Genomic DNA, 12,352 nt, shown 5'->3' with positions numbered 1-12,352 from the left:
TTGTATACTTAAAAGTGGGGTGTGCCTGTACATGCTTATTGAGATTTTTTTTACCAAAAATATGTAGAACAATATGTATCGGCCTAAAATGTATATATTTTTGGGGGATATTTATTATAGCAAAAAGTAAAAAATAATGTGTTCTTTTTTTCAAAATTGTCGCTATTTTTATGTTTATAGCGCAAAAAATAAAAACTGCAGAAGTAAACAAATACCACCAAAAGAAAGCTCTATTTGTGGAAAAAAAAGAATGTAAATTTGGTATGGGAGCAACGCCGCACGACGGCGCAATTGTCAGTTAAATCGACGCAGTGTCGAATTGCAAAAAACGCTCTGGTCTTTGGCCAGCTAAATGGTCTAAGGCTTAAGTGGGTAACTGCAAGATGAATGATAAATAAGGTCACTGATGTAAATGGCTAAATGTATTCGTCACCATCATTGTTTTTTAGGAGTATACATATTTACTCTTTTCTATCAATTTATTTGCTTAATCCTAAGCATTGTAAAAAATATTTCTAGGGTATAATTTTTTTCTCTAAAAGTTACACTTAACTTTTTTTTATACACTATCATTCAAATTGTTTGGATTTTTTGTTTGATTCATGCCTTTTCTTTATTTTTTACATCCTTCTGGCCACTCTCCGCAGCTGTAACAACACTTGTGGCATTACCAGTAATTTGCAACTTATCAAACATGATTGAGCCTTGTTCTTTTGTATAAACGAAAGATCTCTGGTTAGCATTCACAGAATTTTGGAAATACAGTAAAGGAAACTGAGAGACTATTTGCATGCCAGACAATGAAACATAACACACAGTGTATACATGTCTTTGACATTGTAATTACTCGCTGTTGTTTAGATTCCATTTATGGTCACTGGCTTTGGCTGTGCTGAAATCAGCTGTATCAACATTTAATCAAAGCCTTATAGATTTTCACTGTATATTTTCATAACGTCAAAATGGAAATGCCTCTGCTCAGAAATACGTTATTGTGATGAAAAGGTTTGCTTGATATGTTGCAAAAATAATTAACATTTGTGCAGTAATACTGATATACATATTGAACATTTGTAAAAATGATATTAAATTTTTACTAAAGTTTTGCTCCAGGCATTTAGCATGCATACACACTTGCATTAAATGGGAGATTTCCAATGAGAGGCATGTGCCATTTATTATTTGACAAAATATCTAAATGTAGAAACAATAAACTGAACGAGAAGCTACATTTATTGATACACAAATGTAACATTTGGTGGTAAATTAAGTGAAAGAAAAAATATTTATATACATAATTCACTATTAGATAGTTTTGCCCCTATAAAATTCCTCACACTGGGGTTGATTTTTTTAAAAACTTAAGCCCCGGACCATTTTCCAGCTAAAGGACCAAGCCCCTTTTTGTGATTCGGCACTGCGTCACTTTAACTGACAATTGCGCGGTCGTGCGACGTGGCTCCAAAACAAAATTGACGTCCTTTTTTCCCCACAAATAGAGATTTATTTTGGTGGTATTTGATCACCACTGCGGTATGCGCTATAAACAAAAAAAGAGCGCCAATTTTGAAAAAAACACATTATTTTTTACATTTTGCTATAATAAATATTCCCCAAAAATATATAAAGAAAACATTTTTTTTCCTCAGTTTAGGCCGATGCGTATTCTTCTACATATTTTTGGTAAAAAAATCGCAATAAGCGTTTATTGATTGGTTTGCAGAAAAGTTATAGCGTCTACAAAATAGGGGATAGTTTTATGGCATTTTTATTAATATTTTTTTTTTACTAGTAATGGCGGCAAAAAGCGATTTTTATTTTGACTGCGACATTATGGCGGACACGTCAGACAATTTTGACACATTTTTGGGGCCATTGGCATTAATACAGCAATCAGTGCAATTAAAAATGCACTGATTACTGTAAAAATTTCACTGGCAGTGAAGGGGTTAACCACTAGGGGACAGTGTAGGGGTTAAGTGTGTGTGTTTTTTTAACTGTAGGGGGCGTGGCTTGGCGTCTGATGTCACTGATCATCTTTCCCTATAACAGGGAACAGACGATCGGTGACAGGCTAAGTAGGAAGCACGGGGAGAGGTTTGTTTATACTTACCTCTCCTCGTTCTTCAGCTCTGTGACCCAATCATGGGACACGGATGGCGATCGGGTCAGCGGGTCCCACGGTCACGGAGCTCAGGACCGAGTCACGAGTGCGGCTGGGCACTTAAAGAGCAACGTACAGGTACGTGCTTGTGCCCAGCCGTGCCATTCTGCTGACGTACATCGGTGTAATTAATAATATATCATTAAATTTTTTTTTTTAAACAAAGCAGAGAAGAAGGCGTTCTAAGTGTAGTAATAAAACACTTTAAATCGAAGTTCTACCCTGAAAACGATTTTCAAATTTTCTCAGTCCTTTATTAATAATAAAAAACATTTGTAGTGAATTTTTGTTAAACTTACCAGAAGTTCCCTGTTGCTAGGTGGTGGCTCCTAATCTGCCACTTCTGGCTCCGTGACGCTCCACATCACTTCCTCCCTCGCCTGTGCTCCTGGGAAATGTGAGTCATGATTTCTCATTTTAAAAAGGGAACAAAGCCCATTGTTATCTATCTATCTATCTATCTATCTATCTATCTATCTATCTATCTATCTAATCTATCTATTATAAAGAGTATTTGTGCCAAGAACTCAGGAATACTTCACCTTATCCAAGCGCTGCAAATTATTGAGCTGCTTGGAAGGATAAGGCTTCCTGGTTTTGGCCTGCATAGATAATGTTATCTATATTGGCATAACAATGGGGCGGGACCTTCCTCCTTCGCCGCCTGTTGTTATGGCAACTTGCTAAACAATCAACGCTACGGCCGCCAAAGCATCGCGCATGTGCGAGATCAAGAGGTGCATGCTGGTTACCCAGCATGCACCTCTCAATCAGTTATCCAGGAAGAGGTTGTGATTGGGCTTCATATGCCCACACTCATCATGGCAACAGTCAGAAGATGTGCATCTAAATTGTAAGATTAAAAAAAAACAATATGTTTACTATCCACTAGCAAATATGCATATAGTTTATGTGTGTTATTACTGTAGGAGATGGAAAAAAAAATAATTCAGTGTCCGGAACTCTGTTTTAATGACAAGGAAGTGTTAAAAATACTTACAATATGGAGGTGATAAACAGTCAATGAATCCAAAATATCCAGCAGGATGCCTCCTGGGGGTAAAGACAGCTGCAGGTGGAAACACTGTGTCTCTGATCCAAGATGGAGAGCCATGGTGGCAGAGCCAGCATGGAATACAGGCAACCGGACGTGACATCAGAGTGGGCGGGACATGTTTTGGAGCATTCCCAGTCGTTCCTTCTTCAAACCTAACATTTTTTTTAATGCATGGCTGATCAGGGCTAGGATGTGTGAGGTAGTAGCAGTTCAGGGAATCAGTTCATGTGCTGACAATAATGCTCATAGGAGAAAAAAGTTGAGTGACACATAGATGAACATTACTATGCTGCCTTTTCTCTATTCAGTAACAAGCTAGGACTGGTCTAGGGTGACCTAGACTCAGAGGAAATGGGTTGAATAATGTTAACTTAGGATGTCTAACAGCAGCAAAAGTATTGTGGAGGAGATCTCTATATTTAAGATGAATATAGAAGCAAAAGCTAGTTTTATTGTTTTATCTTTTAGGCTGGGTTCACACTGCAGCGTGAAGTGGCTCTCAGTAGGGGTTCGGTGTGTCCCTGTTCACCCTTTCAGGTCTGACTTCGGTCATAATTTTGGGCTGAATTCAGACCTGAAACGGACCAGAAGGCGCACAGGACTCCTGTGCAATTTGCTCCGGAGCCGCTCCAGAGATGTGTGAACCAGCTCCATAGAGAGTCGGTTATTGGATGCGGGGAAACCCTCATCCAATTCACAATAATGTGAACCAAGCCTTAATGAACTATCCAATGGTACAGTATCTAAATAGCTACCCAAATTACATAGCTAACATATAATAACAGTAACTACAGACAGAAATACAAGGTACAAATGAATGCTGTACTGTTACTGTATTCATTATTGCATCATTAACCACTTGCCGTCCGCGCTATAGCCGAATGATGGCCACAGCGTGGACCTGAATTACCAGGAGGCCATCCTCACGCTGACAGCGGTGAAAGCTGAAAATTGGTCCAGACAGGAGGGGGGTTTAAGTGCCCATTAAGCAAGTGGTTAAATATATTTTTTTAATGCAGGCTGTGCGAGTGCCTGGGGGAGAGAAAATATCTGTGTCACTTAAAGCAGTAGTAAAGTTTGTTTTATGACTTGTGTCTACAGATAAGCCCATATCAAGTCATGCCTATAGGTACAGTGAATATCTCCTAAACGTGTACCGTTAAGGAGATATTCACATTTGTAGCAGCCGGTGACGTCACCAACACATGCCTGTGCTCTCAATGGATGGCATACTGAAGTATGCCATCCATTGTGAGTGCTGTTTCACGACTGTGACATCATTGTGACCTGCCCAAATAACTTTACTACCACTTTAACTGCAGCAGAGAAAAATAAGGTCGCCTGCCTTGCCAGACAGGGCTGTACTCTGTGGCAGAACTACGGTATATAACTTTTAGAGCTGGATGAACAGAAACACAAACCCTAAGACAGGTAAACACTCCTCCTGTGCATTCCTTCTGTTTATTTACCTGTTTACCCATAGTTTAGCTTTAAGCGTAGGCACCAAACTTTTGAAAAATGTTCCTGCATTTCTACCTATCTTTTTGGGCCCATCCTGCAATATAATGCTTGCTTGTAATCAAGTCTAATGAACGCCCACAAAGAACAATCGTTCCTGAAGGTTAGCAAGTCTGGTGACCAATTAAATTGTAACTATGTGTCCCATACGAGAGATTTCCCTTCCTTTTCTGTGCCATAGCTAAAACAGGAAGTGAGAGGAAATCTCTCCAATGTGAGGGAATCTTGGGGTGTCACCAGGAACTAGTGTCCCAATTGGAAGATTTTCCATCTATTACTGTTCTAATGTATACCCACAACTGAGAATTTTCTTTTACTTTCACTCTTGATGATAACAGTAAACAGGACTTATTAAAAGGCTGACTCGCCCTAATGGGGGGAGACAGCAATAAAATCTGACAGGTGTTGTGCCTCAAGACCTTTCAAGACCATCTGTAACCATTTTTGCTCACAGGCACCAATTTTTTGCATTAATATTTACAGAAGGAAAAAAATATGGAATAGATTATGCATTAAATATTTTTTCCCTGACCCCTTAAATATATTTTAAACGCTTTAGAAGATACAATAGACACATCAAAAAGAAAACAGAGGAAAGTTGGAAAATGAAAAAGTTTGCAAACATTTTTAATATTTGTTGGTATAATTGTTTTAATTAAATAGTTGTAGAATAATAAAAGTTACATGTGAGTTGTTGACAGTTTTTTTAATCTCTTCAGCTCCAGAAGGTTTACCTCCACTTCATAACCAGGCAATTTTTTGCGATACGGCACTGTGTTACTTTAACTGACATTGTGACATTGGTATTTGATCACCTCTGGGGTTTTTATTTTTTGCGATGTAAACAAAAAAAGAGGCCAACAATTTTGAAAAAAATATATATATTTTTTACTTTCTGCTATAAAACACATCCAATAATTTTTTTAAAAAAAATCTAATTTCTTCATCAATTTAGGCCAATATGTATTCTGCTACATGTTTTTGGTAAAAAAAAAAAAAAAAATCCCAATAGGTGCATATTGATTGGTTTGCACAAAAGTTATAGCGTCTACAAACTATGGGATATATTTACTAGTAATGGTGGCGAGTAGTGATTTTTAGCGGGACTGCAACATTGCAATGGACAAATCTGACATTAAGTGACACTTTTTGGGGACCAGTGACACCAATACAATGATTAGTGCTAAATACTACTGGCAAGGAAGGAGTTAACATCAGGGGCGATCAAAGGGTTAAATGTGTTCCCTGGGAGTGCTTGCTAACTGTGGGAGGGGGTGTTTTGGCTGGGGGAAGACAGAGATCCGTGTTCCTGCTTAGCAGAAACACAAGATCTCCATCTTCCCCTCTGACAGAATGGTTATCTGCCTTGTTTACCTAGGCAGACTGCTGTTCTGTCTCTCTCTGTAATAATCGCCAGGAGCTGGTGAACATCGGGTCAGCCGGACCTGCTGATTGGCTCCCACTGTGTCTAATCACAAGTGCACATGCCCCAGACCTGGAAATCGAATCAGGTACGTGATTTCACCCTACTGCAGTAAATGTACATGGGGTGGTCCAGAAGCAGTTAATTCCTTCTACTGAAACATTTAATAGTTAAATATTTTATTAATTAAAATAAAAAACATCTTGTTTAAAACGAATATTGTCATTTACATAACATTTGTTTTAAAACCCAGGCTGAATCCAGATGGTAAGATTTTGCAGGCTGGACATTGATATATTGGACCATGGTGATTCCTAAGAAACTTATTGTAAATTAGAGAAGACACAGCGCCAAGGGAATGTGTGCATAAAAATGTATGCATCATCATTCCAAAGAGTTTTTTTTTCCGCAGGGATCAAAAGCCTGCAATGTGAATGTTTGACTTTGCACACATGTTAATGAAATGTTGTAAAACCTAAGTTGGCCATAGATATTAGATGGCAATTGGACATGCAAGTGCAGTATGATGCCAAAAGATCTTAATTTTAACCACTTGCCGACTGCTGTTGGCATATATACGTCGGCAGAATGGCACGGCTTTAAACAGTACGCTACTTTGAATTTCCCGCTGTGCGCTCGCGCCTGCCGCGAGCTCCATGATTGTGCCCGCAGGACACGGGGATACCCGCGATCGTGCCACAGAGCTCAAGAATGGGGAGATACCGATGTAAACAGCACTCCCCATTCTGCCTCATGACAGGACACTGATCATCTGCTCCCTATCATCAGGAGCAGTGATCAGTGTCCACGTCACACACAGCCCATCCCCCAGAGAGTTAGAAACACTTCCCTAGGACACACTTAACCCCTCCCCGCCACCTGGTGGTTAATCCCTTCCTGCCAGTGACATTTTTACAGTAATCAATGCAATTTTATAGCATTGATCGCTGTATTAATGCCAATGGTACCCAAAATGTATAATGTATCAAAATTGTCCAATGTGTCCGCCATAATGTCGCAGTCATGATAAAAATAGCTGATCGCCACCATTACTAGTAAAAAAAAAATATTAATAAAAATGCAAAAAAAATATCCCCTATTTTGTAGACACTATAACTTTTGTGCAAACCAATCAATGAGCACTTATTGTGATTTTTTTTAACCAAAAATATGTAGAAGAATAGGTAATGGCCTAAACTGAGGAAAAAAATGTTTTTTTTATATATTTTTGGGGGATATTTATTATAGCAAAAAGTAAAAAATAATGTGTTTTTTTTGTCAAAATTGTTGCTTTTTTTTGTTTATAGCGCAAAAAGTGCTCTGGTCAGAAAGGGGGTAAATCCTTCCAGGACTGAAGTGGTTAAATCACTTTAAAGTGTTACTAAACCCAGTAATATGAAAATAGTTCACCCCCCCCCCCCCCAGTTCCCGCAGCTTATAAATTATCTCTTTACATTAAAATACTGCCACTATATACCTTTTTGGATGATCTGTATACCACTGTTACATGATAAATTGCAGAGTTTCTCCAGTGCTGAGAGTTCAGGAAGGAGGAGATTTCCACTGTAGCCTGTATACACACCCACATGTGTAATGTCAATATCATGTGACCTGACTAGCTCTGGTCAGTTAACCTGCCTGTGCTAGCTGGTCTTCCCCAGATAGACAGTGCAGTAGGGGGGCGATCTGTGCATACAGGATAAAACAGCCTTTTTACACAATGCAGAGGATTAACACCTTAAATTCCACAGTGAGTATAACAAGCATGCTATGTTGCATATACAGACTGATTTTACAGTTGTGGGTTTAGTAACACTTTAAGGTTAATATGCATATTAATTAATATTAATATGATTGTTCATGTGAAGTTTGTTGGTACCCAGCCAAAATCATCCAGTTGGGTCAATGGTGATTGCAAGTCTATGACACCTTAATAGTAAAAATATTTATACAGTATATAATAAGCCAAGGTACCTGTCTTCAAACCTACAGTTGCAATAAAAAGTATGTGAACCCTTTTTGAATGACACGGATTTATGCACAAATTGGTCATAGAATGTGATCTGATCTTCATCTAAGTCACAACAATAGACAATCACAGTCTACTTAAACTAATAACACACAAATAATTAAATGTTACCATGTTTTTATTGAACACACCATGTAAACATTCACAGTGCAGGGAGTAAAAGTATGTGAACCCCTAGACTAATGCCATCTCCAAGAGCTAATTGGAGTGAGGTGTCAGCCAACTGGAGTTCAATCAATGAGATGAGATTGGAGGTGTTGGTTACAGCTGCCCTGCCCTATAAAAAAACACACACCAGTTCTGGGTTTGCTTTTCACAAGAAGCGTTGTCTGATATGAATGATGCCTCGCACAAAAGAGCTCTCAGAAGACCAACAATTAAGAATTGTTGACTTGCATAAAGCTGGAAAGGGTTATAAAAGTATCTCCAAAAGCCTTGCTGTTCATCAGTCCTTGGTAAGACAAATTGTCTATAAATGGAGAAAGTTCAGCACTGCTGCTACTCTCCCTAGGAGTGGGCATCCTGTAAAGATGACTGCAAGAGCACAGCGCAGACTGCTCAGTGAGGTGAAGAAGAATCCTAGAGTGTCAGCTAAAGACTTACAAAAGTCTCTGACTTATGCTAACATCCCTGTTAGCGAATCTACGATATGTAAAACACTAAACAAGCATGGATTTCATGGGAGGACACCACAGAGGAAGCCACTGCTGTCCAAAAAAAAATTTCTGCCCGTTTACAGTTTGCACAAGAGCACCTGGATGTTCCACAGCAGTACTGGCAAAATATTCTGTGGACAGATGAAACAAAAGTTGAGTTGTTTGGAAGAAACACACTACACTATGTGTGGAGAAAAAGAGGCACAGCACACCAACATCAAAACCTCATCCCAACTGTGAAGTATGTTGGTGGGGGCATCATGGTTTGAGGCTACTTTGCTGCGTCAGGGCCTGGACAGATTGTTATCATTGAAGAAAAAATGAATTCCCAAGATTATCAAGACATTTTGCAGGAGAACTTAAGGCCATCTGTCCACCAGCTGAAGCTCAACAGAAGATGGGTGTTGCAACAGGACAATGACCCAAAGCATAGAAGTAAATCAACAATAGAATGGCCTAAACAGAAGAAAATATGTCTTCGGGAGTGGCCCAGTCAGAGTCCTGACCGCAACCCGATTGAGATGCTGTGGCATGACCTGAAGAAAGCAGTTTACACCAGATATCCCAAGAATATTGCTGAACTGAAACAGTTCTGTAAAGAGGAATGGCCAAGAATTACTCCTGACCGTTGTGCACGCCTGATGTGCAACTACAGGAAATGTTTGGTTGAAGTTATTGCTGCCAAAGGAGGTTCAACCAGTTATTAAATAGAAGGGCTCACATTCTTTTTCCACCTGCACTGTGAATGTTTACATGGTGTGTTCAATAAAAACCTGGTAACAATACATTTTTTGTGTGTTATTAGTTTAAGCAGACTGTGATTGTCTATTGTTGTGACTTAGATGAAAATCAGATCACATTTTATGACCAATTTGTGCAGAAAACTATATCAATCCAAAAGGGTTGCAACTGTATATTAGGAACAGAGCAAGAATTCACTGTGCCATATAAACTGTTTTATCTATCTGTCTATCTATCTATCTATCTATCTATCTATCTATCTATCTATCTATCTATCTATCTATCTATCTATCTATCTATCTATCTATCTATCTATCTATCTATCTATAAGCAAAATAAACTAAGTAATGTTATCTCTGGCAGGACTAATGTGTTTTTATAAATATTCCTTATGCAAACAATGTGCCTTATTCATAATGTTCATATGGTATCTAAATGAATTATGACTATTTTTAATTTTCTTTATATCATAACCTTACCTTAACCTAATTTAAACCAAACGGTTATATTTTTGTGACACTGATTTAAGGTACCCTTAAAATATTCTGGTTAGTTTGGCCTTCAGCCTTCAACCAGATTATTTAAACTTTAATTTAATATATATATCAGCCTAATAAGTAGAATTAGTGTTGACAGTATTTTCATTTTTGTTGCAAGAGTGATAAAAGTTCAAATTGGTAAAATACGTTCCATGCCAAAATATCGAAACACAAATGTATGTACTAATTTATGAATACACACTTTCTTCCAACATCCACTAATTTTTTTTTATTCTGAAATATTAAGTATGGAAACTGACACATTGAATAGAGTGACCAAAACGCTAAAACTGGCTATAGACATGGGAAGGTGACCAAATAACAGGGAAAAGCCTAAATGCAAAATACTTTTTTTTTACATAACCATGCTAAATATGCTCTGCACTGAGCATAGACTGTGAGGTCATATTTAGTGATGGTCTTTTCTTGAAACAGTAGTGAAAATAATGAATGGATGGCAAATTTGAATGGGTCCGCAACAAAAGCTAAACTGTCATATGGTATCCATAGACACATTGATCTCATGTTTATCAATAATATATATATATATATATATATATATATATATATATATATATATATATATATAAAATATTAGAAGGGGGTAAAAATTTGGGAAAAAGCAGAAAGTAGATTTTTCGTTCACAAATACCTGGCCTTATGACATTCAAGTTCCAGACTATAATTTGTACAATATGTGTGTGTCCAACAAACTACTTAATGCGTATATTATATGTGTAAAATGATTTTATGCAATTTATTATCTTAAACTTCATTTGGCCTTACTGTTTGGAACCCCCACCCAAAGAGTTCTATCGCATGACCAATTTGCCTTCCTTGGTTCATTATGGACCACGAGGAAACAAATATAAAATAAATATAATGTAAATCATGTAAAAGAATAGCTTAGAAACAAAAAACTCCCCAGACAAAACCTCAGCTCAAGTTGAACTGCCAAAAGTCCAAAAGTTTTCAAGTGTAAATCATGGTTTGAGCTAGGAGGAGAGAAAGGGGAACAGAACCACTGTACAGTCCTCAAGCAAAGAAAAGGAAAGAAACGTCAAAGAATTGTAAGGCTTATGACATACATGCAAAATTTGGTGCAGCTCTGCATAAAAACCAAAGAGCGTCCATGTTTTTTGTTAAAGCTGAAGTTAGAAGTTGAGTGGCTGCCATGCACAGCTGCACCAGATTTTGCTCTCTCCAGTTTTATTATTTATTGTTAAACGGGTTTAGGTTACTTTTAGGAGACCCCTTTCACACTGAGGCAGTTTTCAGGCATTTTAGCTCTAAAAATAGCGCCTGAAAACTGCCTCTCAAGCCACCCCAGTGTGAAAGGCCAAATACTTTCACCCTGGGGTGATGCGCTTGCAGGATGTGAAAAAAATTGCTTCATCACCCTTCTTGGGGGTTAAAGGCGCCTGCTTCCACCCAAAAAGCATCGCCAAAGCCTGGCACTTTACCACTAACACAGGCAACAACCCAGTGTGAAAGTAGCCTAATGCCGCGTACACATGACCGGACTTTTCAACGGACTAGGTCTGACGGTCTGCCCGACGGACTTTCGGACTTTCTGAACGAAACGGACTTGGCCACACACGACCAAACTAAGTCTGTTTGAAAGTTTGTTTGTTTTGAACGTGATGACGTAAACTGGACTAAACAAGGAAGTTCAATAGCCAGTAGCCAATAGCTGCCCTTGTGTCGTATTTGGTCCGTCGGACTAGCACACAGATGAACGGTTTTTCCCATTTTTAGTCCGTCGGATATATTTGAAACATGTTTTATTTCTAGGTCTGTCGGACTTTTGGTGAAAAAACACGATCGAATTGTCAGACGGATTCCTGTCCGCCGGATCAAGTCTGCCGGAAAGTCTGATCGCATAAGGCTACTTTCACACTGGGGCATTGGCCATAAAGCGCCAATGTGTTTAGTGGTGCTTTACCGTAGTTTTTGTTGAGGTTTTCGCCCGCTAGCAGGATGCTTTTTACCCCCGCTAGTGGCCAAAAAATGGTTAAAACCACCTGCAAAGTGCCACTGCAGCAGCAATGGGCAGGGGCGCTTTAGGAGTGGTGTATACACCACTCCTACCGAGCTGCAAAGATGCGGCTTGCAGGACTTTTTTTGACGTCCTGTCAGCACAACGCTCCAGTGTGAAAGCACTTGAGCTTTCACACTGGAGTGAAAGGAGAGGCTCTTTACAGGCGCTATGTAGGCACTATTTT

Source organism: Lithobates pipiens, unplaced genomic scaffold, assembly GCF_037356315.1.
Source record: "Lithobates pipiens isolate NorthernLeopardFrog02 unplaced genomic scaffold, aLitPip1_a1.2 Scaffold_19, whole genome shotgun sequence".
Classification (NCBI taxonomy): Eukaryota; Metazoa; Chordata; class Amphibia; order Anura; family Ranidae; genus Lithobates; species Lithobates pipiens.
The sequence above is the reverse complement of the archived record's forward strand: the minus strand, read 5'-3'. Positions refer to the sequence as shown.